Raw genomic sequence first — 22,576 nt, forward strand, 5'->3', positions numbered from 1 at the left:
TTCACATGGCATTCATAAAGTCATGAGTTAGCTATTGCATCGCTGCTCATCGTCGCATAAATTTTGATCATATATTTAGTCTTTGCTAACTCATCTTGACGGGTTGTACACGCTTATAAGTATATTTGCGATGTCGTGTCGTTGGTAGCATATCCTTACCTCTTTACCAAAGCTTTGTGTCAAACTTGGGTTTAGCATGGCAAGATTGTTCTTTAAGAAATTAGCCCTTGCATCACATCATCACCTGATGTTAGCAAACTAATACCACTAACCGTCCACATGGTTATAGTCTAGTGGCAAAAATCTCTTGTTGCCGCGTCAATTACCTCGTGCAAGGTATCTTCCTAGATTGGATAAGCATCGTGTATGTTCTTAGTAGTCTATTCAAATCTAGCATAGTATTGTCTCTATATCTTTATGCTAACCATGGTTATTGATCCAAACTCGTGAACAAGGTTAGGTTTAATATCTTACCTTACTTGAAAGGCATAGGCAATAACTTTTAGTGTCGTGTCTATCCAATAGGTTTAGCTCTTCTACTTTTTAGGCAATGCCACCATCCATGGCATCCTACCTCTTGCTAGGCATAATCATACTTTTATTAAGACATTTATGGTGCCATCGACTGCTATTTATATGGTATTTAACTCTCTCCCTTCTAGACACTATCACTCTAGATGGAGTACAAATCTAGGCTAGGTACCATTCTAGGCTCAATACTATTTTAGACTCGATTGATAGTGTAAAACATCGGGCAAATTTTCCTCACACCATATATTAAACTCCTTGATGATGTTCACAACTGTACCCCTTGATAGTACCTCTTTAGTACTGATATTAGAGAACAAATTGTTCATATACATCACCTCTTTCAAGCATTGCACAAGAATTTTCTACCCTCGTGTAACCTTCTAAGGTACTACTCGAGGTTCATCATGATTGCAATCCTTCAATGTGTTTTTTTTGGCCTAATTCAGGTGCTTCTCATTGACAGAATCAATGTTCTGCAAGCGACAAGCCATATGCCTATCTCTCAACACCTCCTATGGTATACTGTATGACTCCCAAATAAGGATAAATACTCGAGTAAGTTAATATCTCAAATATGGTTTAAAAGAAACAAGGGAAGGACTAAGAGATGGCAAACCAAAATACCCATAAACTTTGAATTAATTTCTAAAATATCATTGGTGAGAAAATCTACCCGAATTTTACTTCAAAATTGATAGGCTACACAAAGTTCAACGAATCTCCATATCAAAATTTATTTGTTGGATCTTTCCAACATTTGGATATGATCTAGCAGACTCACAACTCATCACATCCAAGACTCACAACTCATCACATCCAACTGCTAACGTTTGAAAATGAAGTCAACAACCCTCCCATGGATAAACTTTTTCGGTGAGAATTCTTAAAATTTTGGATTTCAAATTCATGGCAATTCTAGATGTCTCTGATGGTGTTGTTATAACACATGCGGAAGCAATTTGGATCTTAGGCACTCTAAGTACATCAATTATAGTAAATTAGTTAGCATGTTCATAAGCATTAAAACTTAAGGAGTTTGAGTAATAACCTTTTGTTGTTCAAATTTCTTTTTCTTCACGAACCGGTTTCGAACCACCACTAGTGTCGTCCCTACTATTCTCCGACCTTAGAACGGGATTGTGGATTCCGGTGAGTGACTAGACTTGGAAGGAATTTAGTATATGTGAAGAGAGAGTTTGTGAGGGATTTTCACAAGGTTTTTACTAAGAAGACTTTCATAAACCTTGATCACTCTATTCATAAAGTCACATGTGCATGTACATGCAAATTTGAGATTACCAAATTTTAACACTCAAAATGTCAGTGGGTTATTTGGCAAACATGCAAGTTTGGTTAAACCTAATTTTGACCCTCAAACTTCCATTAACTCAAACATGAATTTTTTCATTTAATTTTTTCATTTTTTACTTTCTCCATTTTAATTCAACAAGAATATCTTCAATTCTCTCTTTTTTGTTTAATTAGTAAATAAAACAAAAAAATGCGGTTAAATATATCGTATGTATCCAATTCTCTCTTTTTGTTTAATTAGTAAATAAAACAAAAAATGCGGTTAAATATATCATATAAAAACAAAACATGTGGTTAAATATATCGCGCATCTTTTTGTTTAATTAGTAAATAAAACAAAAAATGCGGTTAAATATATCATATAAAAACAAAACATGCGGTTAAATATATCGCGCATATTCCCTAATTTGAAACTTACTCGTCACACTGTGATGAAAAATGTCAAGAATAGAATTCAAACCTACGGAGAGCTCCCTAATTCGAAACTCACTCGTCACACTATGACGAAAAATGTCAACAACAGAATTTGAACCTACACATGGAGAGCTCAATTAATTTCAAATCTGTCGCATTAGCCACTCAAACATATCAACATTTGTTAGGAAAGTATTATTTTTATTTTCATAAAATATTTAAGAGTCAAATGATCAATTTGACTTCGTCTTTTGGTGAGATTAAAGGGGATCGGTAATAAATCCCGACCACAAACGTCTTTTGTCGGAGACTATAAATATGTTATGTAAAAATCAGATTGGTGAATGAATGAAATTGAGATCTCGAATTGAGACGTTTTCCTTACAAATTCAATCATCAATTTTGCCAGTTCTAAGTATTAAGCAATTCTTGTGGTAGAATTGCATCAATCAGATTGGTGAATGAATGAAATTGAGATCTCGAATTGAGACGTTTTCTTTACAAATTCAAACATCAATTTTGTCATTTCTAAGTTTCAAGCAATTCTTATGGTAGAATTGCATCAATCAGATGGGTGAATGAATGAAATTGAGATCTCGAAGGTAGAGTTTTCCTTACAAATTTAAGCATCAATTTTTTCATTTCTAAGTTTCAAGCAATTCTTGTGGTAGAATTGCATCCGAGCCATTCAATCAAGCCTTGATCAAGTTAGATTGTGGAGTGACTCAATTTAGAACAAGGTTCCAAATCTTGCTTCTAGATCTCCGATCGTAAGAGGTAATCTAATTTTAGCCTTATCTCTTGGTTGATCTAAATTTCGTATAAGGAGGTGTTAATTACTTTGATTCAAGAGTTCTTGCTAAAACAAAAGCTTGGATCATTGAGCTGAATATTAGGGTTGCCTTATCAATTTGGTATCAGAGCCAGCTTTTGTTTTAGCAAGAACTCTTGAATCAAAGTAATTAAAACCTCCTTTATACGAAATTTGGATCAACCAAGAGATAAGGCTAGAATTAGATTACCTCTTACGATCGAAGATTTAGAAGCAAGATTTGAAACCTTGTTCTAAATTGAGTCACTCCACAATCTAACTTGATCAAGACTTGATTGAATGGCTCAAATGCAATTGTACGACAAAATTACTTGAAACTTAGAAATGGCAAAATTGATGCTCTAATGTTTTAGGAAAACGTCTCAATTCGAGATCTCAATTTCATTCGTTCACTAATCTGATTTTTACCTAACATATTGTGGGTATTTATAGTCTCCCAATAAAAGACGTTTGTGGCTGGGATTTATTTCTAATCCCCTTTAATCTCCACAAAAGACGAAGTCAAATTGACCATTTGACTATTACATATTTTATGAAATTAAAAATAATACTTTCCAACAAATGTTGATATGCTTGAGTGGCTAATGCAATACATTTGAAATCAATTGAGCTCTCCGTCTCCGTGAATTCTGTTGTTGACATTTTTTAATCTTCATGACATTTTTTGAATCTTCTTGCCAATAGGTCCATTTGGAACACCCTGATTCTTATTAGGGACGTAATGGACCTATAGATCATATGAAATTTTTTAATCTTCTTGGAAATAGGTCCATTTGTAACCTCCTTATTCTTATCAGGGACTTAATGGACCTATAGATCATGGGTTCCAACGATTCGAGATTAACTGGATAAACTCATTAACCTTGTTAACCAACGTTCGTTAACTACTAAGACATTCCACTAAAGCCTAGTAGTTGCACTTCTCTCACTATAGATATACTTTTGTTCATTTGATATAACCATGATTAGTAAGTCGATCCTTCACAGGTTGTTTGTAACTAGAGTTGGATCAATTTATTATTTTACCCCTGAAGTTACTTCTTGTTTCTTATGTTCCACTAATCCCCTTGATAGTACCTCTTTAGTACTAATATTAGAGAACAAACTGCTCATATGCATCACCTCTTTCAAGCATTGCACAAGAATTTTCTACCCTCGTGTAACCCTCTAAGGTACTACTCGAGGTTCATCATGACTCCAATTCTTCAATGTGTTTTTTTTGCCTAGTACAGGTGCTTCCCCATTGACAGAATCAATGTTCTACCGGCGACAAGCCATATACACATCTCTCAACACCTCCTATGGTATATTAGGTTGACAGAATCACCTTCATTCTTCTTATCATTTATTTTCAAACTCTTGATCCTTGAGATACCAGTCTTAGGTTGTTAGAATTGATGGTTGAATTGGTTATAATCAAGCTTAAAGCAAGATTGCACCCAAAAAAAACTAAAAAAAAAATAAAAAAAAGCTAACCTTTACATTCTTGACCGGAAAGAACGAAGAATTTGATTTGAGGACAAATCCTTTTAAAGAAAGGGGGGATGATATGAATCCAACAACTGATCACTTCCATGTATCCGAACGAGCAATTACAAGAAGCAATACAAAGAAGATTCAAGTATCAAATCAAGAAAATAATGAAGTGGCTGACATTGGAAAGTGATTAGAAGACTTGTCATTAGTAGTCGAATTACCAATTAAGACAATTTAAGAATGCCTTATTTTCTTCAATTTGTATTTAATAGCATTTCTTAGTGATTTATGGTTAGTGGCTGAACTTTATTATGTTAGGGTTATCTTTTGGGCGTATTTAAAGGCATGTAATATTCATATTTGTGGAGATGAATCGTTGAATACAAACAAAATCTTTGTGTTTTCTTGATACCTTTTTAGTATTATTCTTTTTCAAACCTTGCTTTAGGTTTGATGTTTAAACCGATTCATTGAATAAGTTTTGATCAAGCTAATTCTGGAGTGAATTGTCTTGGTATCTAAGAGTGACCATCATAGATTCCAAGTTCGATCTAAGAATCATTCATCTTGTAACCAGCTCTTGGTTGGAATCAATCAGTTAAGTTAGCTTTCTCTGTGAACATTTTGCAAAGATTCTAGAAGGACCTCTAGCTTTGTAAAAATCTAGCATTGTTGGCGCTTATCACTCCAATTCTTCAATGTGTTTTTTTGGCCTAGTATAGGTACTTCCTCATTGACAGAATCAATGTTCTACCGGCGACAAGCCATATACATATCTCTCAACACCTCCTATGGTATATTGTATGACTCCCAAATAAGGATAAAATACTTGAATAAGTTAACATGGTTTAAAAGATCCAAGGGAAGGAATAAGAGACTCAAGGATGGTTCAATGGGCATAAAAGAGATGTTTTCAATGCTCTAATACAGAATTATGAAGATTTAAGGCCTTTGGAAAAGGTTTAAAGGAAATAGAAAGCTTCAAAAATAAAAAGGTCATTTTTACCTTTTAAAAGAACTTAAATTTTTAATCCGTCAAAGAGAGGGGATTTTAAGGAGATCAACAGAAAAATGATAAAAAAAAAAAAAAAAGTGGTAAGAAATTTTCACAAAAAGTTTTGTTTTTTTGAATGAAATAATAAAAAAGTGGCAAAATTTTGAATTAATTACTAAAATATTATTGGTTAGAAAATATACCAAAATTTTACTTCAAAATCTATAGGCTACATAAAGTCCAACGATCATCTCAAAATTTATTTGTTGGATCTTTATGACATTTAGATATGATCTAGCTGACTCACAACTCATTACATCCAACTGCTAACGTTTGAAAATGAAGTCGGCAACCACCTGAATGGATAAACTTTTTCGGCTAGAATTCTAAAAATTTTAGATTTTGAATTCATGGCAGTTCTAGACGTCTCAAAGTTTGTTCAAGCTTCCTCTATAAATCATGAAGTATAGGGAATCATTTGAAGGAAGAACAAGAGTTTGGCCAGCCTCTAATCACCAATTAAAAGGGTTTAGATTTTAGGTGTTTTTCTCTTAAATTTCCTCTAAAGTTGAAAGTAATAGTGAACCATTTTCCTTCAAAATTGTCCTGGCACATTCCAAAAAGGATGGACCACAACTTTGATGAAGAAATCAAGGGTTGGAAGTGTCTCAAACCTATTTGCACAATTCATCTGCCATTAAAAGAATGTTGGAAGAAAGCTTCAAAATGCAATCGGAGGATAGAAGCAAATTTGTCTCTTTCCACCTATGCCATCATTTTAAGAGATATCAAGGAACATTTTTAATAAAGACCATTATGGTGGTAGAAACTAGATTCAAAGATAGATCTATCAAATAAAATTTGGAACAATTTAGATATAGGAAGCTTAAGAATCAAGAACTCGAACTTCAATGATTAGGTAAGTAGTCAATCTAAGCTTTTCTCAAGAAATATTCGTATGAATTGCTTGAAATTCAATATGAACCTTCAGTTAAGTAATACTTGGTTAATTAAGGAAGTGTTTAGTAAAAAATCAAAACTTAAGGGCCTAAACGAAATGTTTTTCCTCAAGACTCATGTAACTTGAAAATAAAAGACTAAATGGACTTTTCTGCTCATAAAATTTTAATACTAGATATAATATGACACATTAAGGTTATACATAAAATTTGGTGGTCATTCGATAAAGATAAGAAATGAAACAAAGTAAAGGTGTAAAATGACCATAATACCCCTATAATAATGTAAAATCGGTTAATGACCTAAGTGAGCTTTAGATGATATGACATTTAAGTAGTAGGTCTCAAGACTATGCATGAAGTTTAATATTCATTGGATTTTTTATAGGAGCTGAATCGAGGATAAGTGTAAAATGCCCATAATTCCTAAACATGTCTAATTGTTGTTTATGGATCAAATAAACTCCAAATGACCTAATATTTTAAATATGTCCTATTTTTAAGGATATAAGAGCCCATACAAGGTTCCAAAGTCATTGATGCACGTTTAGGGGATGAACTAAGGATTAAGAGTAAACTGACAAGAATACCCCTAAGATAACTATAAGTTATTTCAACGTCCAAACAACCTTCAAATGACCTAAGATTTTAAGTAGACATATATAGAAGAACATAAAGGTTTAACAAAGAATTAAAGAGTTTGAAATGAATTAAGAGTTCAAACAAAGAAATAGGGAGGTAATGACCGAAACACTCCAATAAGGACTTTAACATGTTTTCAAGGCCATAAGAACTCCAAATATTATGAAACTCTGTAAGAGACTTAAGTATGACTTTAAGAATAATTATATGAGTTTTTAAAAACAATAGAACATGTGCATATATAAGCCTAAAGACTACTATGAGGATCCATGATTTGCCTCAGTACCTCAAGAAACATACTGTGATTTATTAAGATTTTAGTAGGCAAATATGACAAATTCACATATGCAAGACTTATGAGATTGAATTAGAGTCTAAAAAGTTATGCTTTTGTTCTAAGAGTAAGGACCCAAAAAACTATGAGACTATAAAAACACTCCAAAGACAACTACGAATGAAAGGGCATAACACAATATCTCTTCCAGTGCCCATTTTCGTTGCAATGGAAACATTTTTCTTTATCTGCCTTTTGAGCCTTGTGTTTGCGGTTAGTAGGAATCTTATTTTTCCCTTTACCCTTCTTCTTCATCAAAACACTTTTAGAAGTTGAAGGTTCATACTTTTTTTTTGGAGGACGATTCTCGTTGTAATTTCTTGGAGATAGCAATATTTTCTTCTCCTGTATGTCCCTTGTTCGTTAAGAGGGACTGATAAGTCTGTAGCTCATTGAGAAGAGCAGTCAAGTTATATTCTATTTTGTTCATCACCACATTTGTGCGGAACTGGAAGAAGCTCTTCAGAAGAGACTCCATGATAAAACTGACTTGACTCTTCTCATCAATGACAACTTCATTTTCTTCTGCCACATTGAAATGAACCATCATGTCCAGGACATGTTCTCTAACTGAGGTCCCTTCTTTCATACGACAATTGTAAATGTATTTTATGGCTTCATGTCGAAGGGAGAAGGACGGTTGTCCAAACATCCCTTTTAGAGATTCCATAATCTCTTTAGCAGTACCCATAACATCGTGTTTCTTAGCCAAAACATCAAATATGCTGGCTAGAATGTAGGCTTTGTCATTTACCTTTATCCATCTGTCATACGCATCTCGAACTGTTCGATTTGCATTTGAGCTGGGGTTTGGAGGACATTCCTCAGTGAAAACAAACCTTAAATCATCAATTACCAGTATTGTGTTTAGGTTTGATTTCCAAGTTGCATAATTGTCGTCGTTTAATTTCTCAGAAGCGAGTAATTGTACTATTGAGTTTGTCATGTTGTGATATAAAGAAAATTCTATTAGTGATTTGACTTAATCCTGTTTAATCCAATTAGTTTTAGTAAATGTAATAATCTACCCAAAAAGTTATTAATTTGCAATGATACTTTAGTGATTTAGAGTAACTGCTACCGAGGAGTAGTCAATCACTCATTCACTAAACCAAGGCATTCTTGACTTATACACTAATCCCAGAATAACTCTTGTTCCTATAGTGTTTTAGTTATCGCTATTTTGGTCAAGAATATACTAACTCTTAGTAATTCTTCGCAAGTGTGACCCACAAATTTCAGTCCTCATAGATCGGTTCCAACAATGCTATCGAATGAAAAAGCCAAAGTTAGGAATGGACCTAAGAAATCCTATCCATTTCTGGAGTTTGCGTTGTTTCGACTCCCATGTTACGACCCTCCGAATGGGTAGTTGCTCTAGGGCAACATGCAGGCAGAACATGGGAATCTCACAGTGTAAACTAGTGGTGGAGACCATAGGACGTGTTGATATACTTTCTCTTTCCACTTACTATAAATACTTTCTCCATTCACTTTGTTATTGACTCATTCAAATACCTTCCGAATGGAGGACGCTCCCAGGGCGACACGAGGCCGAGCATGAATCTCACGGTGTAAATTTTTCAGAGAGCGTGAAAAGGAAAATGATGTATCTCATATACCTTTTTTCTCCCACTAAGTATTTTAGACGGTTGGGTATACTCATTACTTAGGTATATTTCGGCTAATAAAATATAACCTAAGTCTAGGAGATTTTTCCAAAACTTACATCATTCAAGCATGCTCATAAAACTGGGCTAACTAAGCTCAAGTACTGGTCCAATCTCCAGGTAGTAGGTGTTCCGTAAACCGTCAACTTAAGTACCTCCAGCCTTAGACAAGATCGTGCTAGGTGAGCTTTCTTGTAAGCACAATTTTACAAGACATCGACCTATTTTAACTATTAAAATTGATCGTGCTTGGTTCTTAATCTTAAGTGAGCATGCACTTATCTTCATTATAGATTTTAACGACTATCTCGTTTTATGACGTTGAAAATAACCTATAACATGCATCTAACATGCTTTATATAACAATTATATAATCATCCATTCCATGCAATAATATAACAATTTATATCTATCACTCATGGAACCCTAAACATGCATACTATACATTATAACACTTATAACATACTTGGAATGCATGAAACATGCTTAACCTATGGTGGGATTTTAAATCTATATGACATATTTTATGCATATACATTTTCTATTTAATTAAAACATACATTCATAATGCATAATTAATTAAACACACTAAAGTGGGTTGGTTTTGGCATTTTAAAGCACGCAATTAACTAAATTATTACATTAATAATTAAAAATAAATTGAACCGCTCCCGAAGATCACGAACTGGGCGAACCAACCCTTAAAATCGTTGAACCGGACTCCAAAGGCAGAAAAAACACCCGAACTGCCTCTTCCATCTTCTTCTTCGGTTCAGCTTGCTATCTCTTCCATTTTTTATCAATTACAACCTAAAATGAACTCTAATGACTCCATAAAAATTACAGACCTTTCTTCATTCATTAAAGCCCATACACATTAGGCTTATTACAATAATTGTATCAAATGGAAGCATAAAAAAAATGCCAAAACCAAAACCATCCACTTTAGCAACCACAAAATTTCATTCATGAAATGGTACCCACCATGATCAAATTAATGTAAATAAAGTGCTTAAAACTTGCTCCGATACCAATTGATGGTGTTAAGATAACACATGCGGAAACAATTTGGATCTTAGGCACTTTTAGAACATCAATTATAGTAAATAACTAGCATGTTCATAAGTATTAAAACTTAATGAATTTGAATACTAACCTTTTGTAGTTCAAATTTCTTTTTCCTCACGAACCGGTTTCGAACCACCACTAGTGTCTTCTCCACTATCCTCCGACCTTAGAATGGGATTGTAGAATCTGGTGTGTGACTAAACTTGGGAGGGATTTAGTATATATGAAGAGAGAGCTTGTGAGAATTTTCTCAAGGTCTTTTTCAAGGAAGAAGACCTTCCATGTACCATGATCACTCTATTTAAAGAGTCAAGCAACATGTTCATGCAAATTTGAGATCACCAAATTTTGACACTCAAAATTCCACTCAAATATTTGGGATTATGTGGCAAGCATGCATGTTTGAGTTAACCAAATTTTGACACTCAAAATTCCACTCAAACTTGTGGGGTTTATTTGGCAAGCATGCAAGTTTGGTTAAACCAAATTTTGACAGCTCAAAATTCCACTAACATGGATTTTTCCATTAAATTAAGTCAACATTTTGACTTTCTTCATTTTAATTCAACAATTAATTTGAATAATTAATTTCAAATGAAAGTAACATTAAATGATTAATTAAACTATTTAATTAATATTTAATATTAATTCAAATGTCAATCCTAATCAATTCCGACACATAATTGATTAAGATATTTAAATCTTATTTAAATATCTCAAATTCTCTCTTTTTGTTTAATTCGTAAATAAAACAAAAATGCAGTTAAATATATCGTATATATGTAGCGCATATTCCCTAATTTGAATTCGAACACTTCGAACTCACTCGACACACTGTTCTTTAGTTTAGTCCGATATGAGGAAGTAAAGGGACCTAATGGACCTATAGATCATGGGCTTTAACGATCCAAGATTAACTGGTTAAACTCATCAACCTTGTTAACCAACATTCGTTAACTACTAGGACACTCCACTATAGCCTAGTAGTTGCACTCCCCTCACTATAGATATATTTCTGTCCATTTGATATAACCATGATTAGTAAGTCGATCCTTCACAGGTTGTTCGTAACTAGAGATGGGTCAATTAGTCATTTTATCCCTGAAGTTACTTCTTGTTCCTTATCTCCCACTGATCCTCTTATGAACCATTGGTTTGTGGTCCAACTAGTAAACCAAATCCCTCTCAGGCCAATGAGTGGGTGGGGCCCCTTGTTCAAGACCTGGAGTCAGTACTTAAGGGAACTACCTCTCTTCTATCCCTAAAAGTGGGTAGGAGCGAATTCCATCTTGCACCCCACGTCCTCAGCTATTCACCCAGTTTTACCCCTGAAATGGGAGGCCTATTGAGTCGGCGAACTCAAGCCACTCTCACCCATGCAAATCTAAGGATAATTCTGAATGAACAGGAGTTCATGGTTAGCTCAGGATTAAGATCGAGTTACCTAGGTCATCGAATGAAAAGAAAATCAGTCTCAATAGTAAACGACATTATAAAGAGAGTGATTTTCTTCATGGTCCGATCTTATGCAATACTCATTGCATAGGACGCTCTCACTCACATGTCTCCACATGTACAATTTAGTGATCACATTGTTTATATCATATACAAAAATGGGCCGCATCCATAGTGTCCCCAGAATAAGGTACTTAGCCTTATCCTTATACTATAGATCATTTTGACTATATACTTGAACTTGATCCACTTTTATGTCTTTATATATAGTTCAAGTAATCATACTATAGCTAGAGTGTTCTTAGTTTATTGGATTTAGATTAATGATCATAAAGTTCACTTTATTCAATAACAATCTTTACTGAATAAATATCAATAATAACTTTATTGAAAATAGAATATATCTTTGTTTTCAAACTATGAGTTTTAGGACATAAAACTCAACATAAAATACGTTCATGAAACGTTAAGGTTAGGTTACATACCAAAGTGATATGGATAAGAGAGATTGATGGAAGAATACGGTTAGGCTACGGGTAGAAAGGGATAGGTTTATGATAGATTGATGAAACGATAGCATTAGGTTTAATAGAACGATAGCATTTGGTTACGTTCTTGTGATGATATGACTGAGGTACGTTCACGTAATGATATGTCTGTGATAGGTATAAGAACGTTAAGGCTATGATAAGTTAGAAAACGATATGACTATGATTTACGTTATGACTTGTTTATGATATGATACCTTGTGATGCAATATGTCATGGTATGGTGTGTATAGGATGAAATGTTATGTTAAAAGCATAAAACGTTATGTTAGGTCTCTTAAATTGTGTGTATACAACATGATATGAATGACATGAAATTACGATAAATGGCATGAAATATAACCCCATTAGAATTATGTATGATTTGAGAACTGAAGAATGAGAAACGATATGATATGAATGATGAACGATATCTGAAACGATATGAAAAATGATATGATATGTACATAATGCTAACGAGGTTGTATTAAAGGATAATGAAAATGGAAAAGTTTTGGGATCTCATGCATTATGTGTTGATATGAACCAAGAGACATCCATTATACAATATACTTCAATGAAGATGTGAAGAAAATATTGTTGAAATTATCAAAAGATATTTTAATTCATGCCACATTGAAGAAGAATGAAGTTTCATGTTATAAATTTTGGGTGGATTACAAGTTAGAGTAATTTAGAGTCATTGTATTTCATTAATGTATTTCATTAATGTATTTTAAGAGTTTTTATTTACTTTAGGTTACAATTATGGTTAATTATGGCCATTAAGTATGAATGTTACAACTCTTGGAATGCCTTTAATAGTTTCATTTTGAGGCTATATAAAGCCATGTATGTTGTATTTGTAAGTAGATTTGAAAATATAGTAAAATGAGCATTTGTGCTTCTTTAGCCAATGACTAAGTTTCTTTGCAATTCTATATAGTTTAGGTTGCATGTAGAATCATTCAAGCTCAACATGATCAATCTTGCTTGTGAAGTGATTTGAATCTCAAACAAGTGTTTGAGATATTTGATCAACAAGAATCATTCAAGCTATACATGATCGATCTTGCTTGTGGAGTGATTCGAATCTCAAACAATGTTCTTGCCTTGAGATATTCGATCAACAAGGTAATCCGAATCTTACTCTCCTTGTAATGATTCCTTATCTTATCATGTGTGCTCATGCATTTGGAGGGATACCCCTATCCCATCACGAGGATACGAACGCGTACATCCAATGGTAGGACAACGATGGTTATGCTTTGCATAGCGCTGCCATGACAGTTACTAGTTCTTACGGGTTCCGGCATAAGGGGCTCCTAGAATATGCCCACCAGATAAGAAAAGTGGCCCAGAGGTGTGCGAACTAGCTGGTGAGCCCATACTCGCACATATGAGCTGTGTGTAGAGTATATGGTACATGTCCAAAATTACCCGTCAGGACAGCACCGTAGGGAAAACGAAACGAAATGAAACAAAAGATAGGTCCCATCATTTCATTGCATGTTATTGTTGCATTTAACCCCAATAGTGGGGTCACTTACTAAGTATTTCTTTAAATACTCAAGCCATGTGCTACTACATTTTTCAGGTTAAGGCAAGGCATTCTTGTATGGCTGACGACGGCATTGCAACTCGAGACCATGGCACATGCATAGAGTAGTGGTATTTGTTTTCTTAGACTTAGGCTAGACTAGGATGTTTTTAACTTAAACTCTTATTCATTTTATTTTGTCTTTTGTTGTGTTGTTTTAAAGATGTTTTCGAAACACGTAAGTCCCTGGCTGTGTTTTAAGATAAAGGTTATGTTTTATGAAATTTTAATGAAGTCTTCCGCATTTCGTATACAGTAGCGACCTTAAATTAAGTAGAAAATTTCGGGTTGTGACAAAAGATATAGAAGCAAGATTTGAAACCTTGTTCTAAATTAAGTTACTTTATAATCGAACTTGATCAAGGCATGATTGAATGACTCGGATGCAATCTATCACAAGAATTGCATGAAACTTAGAAATGACAAAGATGATGCTCGGATTTCTAAGGGGGAACGTCTCAACTTGAGAAATCAATTTCATTCATTAAAAATCTGATTTTTACCTAATTTTGTGGGTATTTATAGTCTCCCCACAAAAGAAGTTAGTGGCCATGATTTAATCCTAAACCCCTTGAATGTCCACAAAAGACGAACTCATGATATGATGCTTGCAACTTCATTCGTTACTTCAACCATGAAAATATTCACTTCTAAAGCTCCAAATGGTCCTTCCTCAATCGAATCAACTTGTAACACATGAAATAACGGTTGAACCAAACCTATCCAATTTTATAAAGAATGAATGCTTGTTGAATCTTCTTGGCCTTGGATCGTGTAATAGGTCCAGTTGGAACATTTGGAACACCGTGATCCTTATCATCTTCCCCCTCTTCAAAAGAATTCCTTCTCGAATCAAAAAAATCATCACCTACATCAAAAGAACTAAAGTCAACAACATTGAAAATAGAATGTACTGAAAACTCTTTAAGAAGATCAATTTTACCTGCATTGTTATTAATTCTTTCAAGGACTTCATAAGGGTCATCACCTCTTGGATGTAACTTTGTCTTCCTTTGAGATGGAAATCGCTCCTTGCAAAAAGTATCCAAACCTAGTCACCCGGTTGAAAAATAATTTTCTTCCGTCCTTTTAATTCTTGAAGCATCTTTGAAATTTTGTTTCTCAATTCTCTCATTTACCTCTTTGTGTAATGTTTTGATCTAATCTGCCTTACTTGTGCTGCTTCACTCACAAAAATATTATAATGAATAGGAAGCAAATCAAGAGGCGTAAGTGGATTAAATCCATAAATAACTTCCAAAGGAGAACAATAAGTGGTACTATGAATTGTTTTATTATATGCAAACTCTACAAATGAAAAACATTCGTACCAAGACTCTAAATATTATTAGAAATAATAGCCCTAAGCAATGTTCCTAATGTTCTATTAACCACATCAGTTGATTCATCATAGGATGACATGGAGTTGAAAACAACAATTTGGTACCCATTTACCCCACAATACTTTCCAAAATGATTTAAAAATTTAGCATCCCTATCACTAACAATTATTCTAGGATTCCATGTAATCTTACTACTTTCCTAAAGGATAAGTCAACAACATGTTTTGCATCATATTGTTGATGCAATATAATGAGTCATTTTACTAAATATGTCTACCACAACAAAAATATTATCTTTACCCTATTTCGTGTGCCGCAAACCAAGAACAAAATCCATAGATATATTAATCCAAGGTTCGTTAGGTACATTCAAAAGAGTATACAATTCATTTGGTTGTGATCTTAGATTTAGTTTCTTTGTATTTAAAACATTGGCTACAAAACTTATGAACATCATGTTTCATCTTTGGCCAAAAGAAGTGTTCATGCAACATATTAGAAGTTTTATTAATCACAAAATGTATCATTAAACCACCATGTGCTTCTTTCAAAGAAAATATCTTATAGAGATTTAGGAATACAAAACTTACTTTTCTTAAATAAAAATTCATGAAACACGTAAAAATCATCCACAACTTTTTTTTGCAAGACCAGATGCATAAATAATTCCAAAGTCTTAGTTATCTCTATATAATTCTTTAATATGCTCAAATCCAAGAATTTTTGCTCTAAGAGAAATAAAAAAATTGTACCTTCTAGATAATGAGCTACCACATTATCCTTATCTTGCTTATATTTGATGACATACATAAATGTTTTAATAAACTCCACCCACTTTGCATGCCTACGGGTCAGTTTTCTTTGACCCTTAAGATACTTCAAGCTTTCATGATCAGAGTGAATCACAAATTCTCTAGGCCATAAGTAGTGTTACCACACCTGCAACGTGCTAACTAAAGCAAAAAATTATTTATCATAGGTATGATAGTTCAATGTAGCCCCATTTAGTTTTTCACTATAATACATTAAGAGTTTTTCATCTTGCATCAAAACAACACCTATGCGCAAACCAATTGCATCACACTCAATTTCAATAGGTTTGTCAATGTTAGGCAAGACAAGTAATGGTGCATTGGTTAATTTATTCTTAAGCTCATTGAATGCATTTTCTTGCATATCTCCCCATTTAAAAACAATATTCTTTTTCACTAAGTCATTCAATAGTGCAGCTATGGTGCTAAAATCTTTTTTAAATCTCATATAGAAGATAGCTAATTCATGAAAACTACAAACTTCACTTATCTACTTCTACCCCATTTTTACTAAATATGAAGCCAAAAAAGTTAACTTTTTCACTTCAAAATCTACCCTTATTAAAATTAGCATCAAGTTTCTCTTTCCTAACCATAATCAAAACTTACTTAACATGCTCTACGTTCATGCAAAGTCTTTAAATAAATTAAAATATCATCAAAATGTCAACAACATGCTTTCCTAAATATTCTCTCCAAACGTGATTTATTATATTAAACGCATAAATGTACTAGGAGCATTAGTTAACCTAAAAGGCATAACAAGTCATTCATACAACTTAGTTTTCAAAGCGGTTTTCCATTCATCTTCTATATGCCTTCTAATTTAATGATATCCAGATTTCAAATCAATGTTTGTAAATAGGCATGAACCATGCAATTCATCAAGCATATGGTCTAGTCTAGGAATAGGATGTTGATACTTTATAGTGATTTTGTTGATGACTCTACAATCCACTCACATGCGCCACGTTCCGTCTTTTTTTGGCATCAATAAGACTGGTACATAACATGGACTCAAACTCTCTCGTATATAGCCCTTCTCCATGAGCTCCTCAACTTGCCTCTGAATTTCTTTAGTCTCAGTTGAGTCGACTTTATAAACTGGCCTATTAGGATTGACTGCTCTCGGAATGAAATCTATTTTATGTTCAATATCTCTAATGGGAGGTAGTCCTTTAGGTACTTCATCTTGGAACACATCCTCAAATTCTTGTAAAAGAGATTGAAACATACTAGAAAAATTGTTATCGTTAGAGACCAAACATCCTTCCTTGTGCATAAGTATAAAGATGATTTTTTGTGAAAACATTGTCCTTCTAACCTCTCCAACTCTAGCCAAACAACTCACTTTCTTTCCCTTTTTTTTTTTCAATTTCATTATTCTTTTCACTATTTTTAAGTTCTCAATTCTTCTTCTTCGAACTCTTTCTTTTTTTTTTCTCCAACTTTAATTGATTAGCAAATACATCTACAGAACTCAAAGGTACAAGAGTGGTTTTTCTACCATCTTTTATAAAAAGAATACCTATTCAAATAACCATCATACAAGATTTTCCTATCAAATTGCCAAGGTCGCCCAAGCAATGTCTCCCGCAAGCATTGGTAGCACATCACAAAAAACTTCATCTTTATATTTTCCCAAACTAAAAGATATTAAAACTTGATGATATGAATCCAACAACTGATCACTTCCATGTACCCAAACGAGCGATTACAAGAAGCAATACAAAGAAGATTCAAGTATCAAATCAAGAAAATAATAGAGTGACTGACATTGAAAAGTGATTAGAAGACTTGCCATTGGTAGTTGAATTACCAATTAAGACAATTTATGAATGCCTTGTTTTCTTCAATTTGTATTTAATAGCATTTATTAGTGATTTGTAGTTGGTGGTTGAACTTTATTATGTTAGGGTTATCTTGTGGGCCTATTTAAAGGCATGTAATATTTATGTTTGGGAAATGAATTGTCGAATACAAACAAAACCTGTGTTTTCTTGATACCTTTTTGGTGTTATTCTTTCTCAAACCTTACTTTAGGTTTGATGTTTAAACCGATTCATTGAATTAGTTTTGATCAAGCTAATTCTGGAGTGAGTCGTCTTGGAATCTAAGAGTGACCATCGTAGATTCCAAGTTTGATCTAAGAGTCATTCATCTTCTAACCAGCTCTTGGCTGGAATCAATCTGTTAAGTTAGCTTTCTCTATGAACGTTTTGCAAGGATTCTAGAAGGACCTCTAGCTTTGCAAATTTCAGCATTATAGGCGCTTATCATTTGGTATCAGAGCATTTGGTCGACGTTCTTTTCTAGAGGTGAAATATCTTTATTGTTATTTTTTTTCTATCTATTTTTTTTTCTCTCTCTCAAATTATTGAAAAAAAAAAAAAAAGAAGAAGAATCATAGGAAAAAAAAAAATTGTTAGTAAAAAAAAGAAAAAATATCAGTTCTGAGAAAAAGAAAATATATATTCAATTCTTATCATTTATTTGAGTTTGTTCAAAATTTTCAAGCTCTTGATCTTTGAGATACTAGTCTTAGCTTGTTAGAGTTGATCGTTGAATTGGTTATAATCAAGCTTAAAGCAAAATTGCACATAAAAAAATAAAAATAAAAAAGTCAGCCTTTACATTCTTGACCTAGTATCGAAAGTCTACCTTTGAGTGTTAAACACGAGTGTCCCTGAGTGAAATTTTTGTGACAAGTGTGGAGAGGTCCCTTGATAACAAAATGTCACATAATGGAGCAGCAGTACCACCAGTATCAGATCTTAATACAACCATTCTTCTAGCAATTCAAGGTATGATGGAAATGATGATGGAAGATAAACAAGAAAGAAGGGCACAACAACAAAGACAAGAACAAACATTACAAGAAGATGAAGGTATAGTAGTACAAGAAAGACAAGTGTAAGGAAGATAGAGAGGAAGAAACAACCATGCAACTATTAAGCAACCTAGAAGAATGGAAAGAGTACATGAATAGAGATGGGAGAGTTAAACTCAAAATCCCACCCTTTTGTGGAACGACAGATTCCGAGGCATACTTGCAATGGGAAAGAAAGATAGAGCATGTGTTTGATTGCAACACCTACAGTCAAAATAAGAAGATGAGACTTGCTATTGCCGAATTTACCAATCATGCTGGTGATTGGTACCAACATCTCAAATCCGAGAGAAGAAGAAAAGAGGAGGATCCAATAGAGACTTAGGAAGAACTTAAAGAAGCCATGAGAAAAAGGTATGTTCCAAAACATTATGAAAGAAATTTGAAAACTAAATTGCAAGGTTTGAGGCAAGGAACAAAAAGTGTGGCAGAATATTATCAAGAGATGGAGACTATGGTGGAAAGAGTAAATGTTAGAGAAGAAGAAGAAGATACCATGTCTAGATTCCTTGGAGGTTTGAATCGAGAAATTGTTCATCTTGTTGACAGAAATCCACCACCATATCTGAAAGACATGTATCATTATGCTCTCAAAATTGAAGACCAATTGAAGGAAGAAAAAGAGCATTCAAAAAGGTACACATCACGAACTAACACCTTTTCAAATTCTAAAGCTTGGAACAAGGATAGGTTTGTGAATAGAAATGAATCGAAGTCACCAAAAGAAAAGTTTGTGGCTGCTAAAAGAGTGGAGGCTGAGAGTTCCAATGGTAAAAAGAATGAAGCTTCAAAGACGGTAGAGGAGACGTTTAGTTCTATTCAATGTTGGAAGTGCAAAGGGTTTGGACACATGAGCAAAGAGTGTGTTAACAAAAAGGTTATGGTGATAAGGAATGGTATACTTGATTCAGATGATGAATGTGAGGATCATGATTCACAGCTTGTGGAAGAAATCGCAGCACATGATGATGAGTATGTTGAAGAAGATAATTCCATATCTTTGATCACAAGAAGGGTACTCAATGTTCAAATCAAGTCAAAGAAATTTGAAGATAAAAGGAAAAACTTGTTCCACACAAGATGTTTGATCAAAGGAAACCCATGCAGCTTGGTGATTGATAGTGGAAGTTGCACAAATATGGTAAGCAGCTTCCTTGTAAAAAGACTTCAACTTTCTGTCCATCCCCATCCAAAACCATACAAACTTCAATGGTTGACAAACAAAGAAGAAATTAAGGTGAACTCCCAAGCTCTTATTTCTTTTACTCTTGGAAGATAAAAAGATGAAGTCCTTTGTGATGTCATACCAATGCATGCGGGGAACATCTTGTTCGGTCGATCTTGGCAATATGAAAGAAAGGTAACATTTGATAGTTTGACGAACAAGTATACTTTTACTTTGTGTGGGAAGAAATTTACTTTCATTGTCTCCATATGAAGTACATTGTGACCAATTGAAATTAGAGAAGAAAAGAAAAGAGTATGAAGAACAAAAGTGTAGAAAAGAAACTAAGGTAAAAGAGAGAGATAAGAGTGAAAAAAAAAAAGTGAGGAGCAAAGGATGAGTGAAAACCAATAAAGAAAAAAAAAAGTGAGAAAAATAATATATTAGTAGAGAAAAAAACAACAATAATTAGTTTTTGTTTGGAAAGAATGAAGAATTTGATTTGAGTGACAAATCCTTTTAAAGAAAGGGGGATGATATGAATCCAACAACTGATCACTTCCATATACTCGAACGAGCAATTACAAGAAGCAATACAAAGAAGATTCAAGTATCAAATCAAGAAAATAATGGAGTGCGGAAAGTGATTAAAAGACTTGCCATTGGTGGTTGAACTACCAAAAGATGTGAATTGAAGTTAATTTGATCTTCAAATAAACATGCAAATGATCTAAAAAAAATGATAAATATCGTTTTTTTTTTCAAGATCTCAACATGATCTTTAGGAAGAAAATGAGAACAAAGTGAAAAGTTGATGAATAATGGCTGAAATGACAGCAAGAAAATAAATGAACAAATTTAAAGAAAAGATTAACAATAGCAGAAATGAAAGATAAAAATCAATTCTAGAGTCGCCCACAAAGATGTAAGCCTAGGCTCTGATACCAAATTGATAAGGCAACCATAATCCTTAGCCCAACGATCCAAGCTTTTGTTTTAGCAATAACCCTTGAATCAAAGTAATTAACACCTTCTTATATGAAATTTGGATCAACTAAGAGATAAGGCTAGAATTAGATTACCTCTTACGATCGAAAATCTAGAAACAAGATTTGGAATCTTATTCTAAATTGAGTCACTCCACAATCTAACTTGATCAAGACTTGATTGAATGGTTCGGCTGCAATTCTACCACAAGAAATTGCTTGAAACTTAGAAATGGTAAATATGATGCTCGGATTTCTAAGGGAAACGTCTCAATTTGAGATCTGAATTACATTCATTCACGAATCTGATATTTATATAACATATTGTGGGTATTTATAATCTTCCGATAAAAGACATTTGTGGCTGAAATTCAATCTCGATTCCCTTTAATCTCCACAAAAGACAAAGTCAATTTTGACCATTTGACCATTGCAAAATGAAAATGAAATAAACAATAAAATTTTTCTAATATGTTTGAGTGGCTAAAGAAATAAACCTAAAATCTATTGAACTTCACTTGTGTAGGTTCCCGTGTCCAGGTGAAACATTTGGAGCACCATGATTCTTATCACTAATTTGAGGTCATTCGGATACCAAAAGCTCAAGAATGGAAGTCCCGAACATTGACAACGAGGTAAGTAGCCACTTTGAAATTTTTGTTAAGAAATACTTATAGGCCTTATTTCATGATTTCTGATGATGTGGTAAAGTTTGAAAGCCATTGGAACATGTTAAGTAGCAAAACCAAGAATAATGGATAAAATTACCAAAATGCACCTAGGATGACTTATGAAAATCTAAGGTCTATACATGCTCCAAATGGTTTCATACTTCTTATAAGGTCTATTGTGAAGGACATGAAGACATGTTTGTGGTTTCAAGTTGATTGGAGCAAGTTTGGAACCTAAACCAAGTTAAGACCTAGGAAACACCACAAGAATCAAGACTCTTCTAAAACCCTTTAAAGAACTCCCTAGGATATTAAGGACACGATTAAGAGCCTAATAGTAGGCTACTTACTTAATTTTTGTACTTATTCTTTGTACTTATTCTTTATTCTCCATTTTTTTCAGGAAATAAGGAGCTGGTCGAGGTCGGGAGTGAACTCTGAAGTAGGTGTCATAGACAAACCTCACCCGTCGTCCCCAACTCTTTTGCTAAAATGTTTTGTGCCCCTTCTTTATCTTGTGTTTTAAATACTTGTGTATAAACTTTATTATGATCATAGGTTATCTTGTGTTTTAAATACTTGTGTATAAACTTTATTATGATCATAGGGAGTCCAAGTAGACTGAGTGAAAATATCAGATAACGTTTTTAGTTTTTGTAATGGTTTTCTAAAACCACTCTAAATACTAATACTTTGTGTGTTTTGTATGCCTACAAAAGAAAACCTACCCTAGTAGATAATATAAACTTGCCCAAAGTAGGGTTTGAACCTATGCCCTTCTCAAGAGGACCAAAGCTTGAGTCTGGCGCCTTAGACTACTCAACCATCTTGTCTATTTATTATGGTATCTAACATTAGTTGTGAAGAGGAATGAAGCATTTCTTATAAGGGTGTGA

This window comes from Cucurbita maxima, unplaced genomic scaffold, assembly GCF_002738345.1.
Source record: "Cucurbita maxima cultivar Rimu unplaced genomic scaffold, Cmax_1.0 Cma_Scf00066, whole genome shotgun sequence".
NCBI lineage: Eukaryota > Viridiplantae > Streptophyta > Magnoliopsida > Cucurbitales > Cucurbitaceae > Cucurbita > Cucurbita maxima.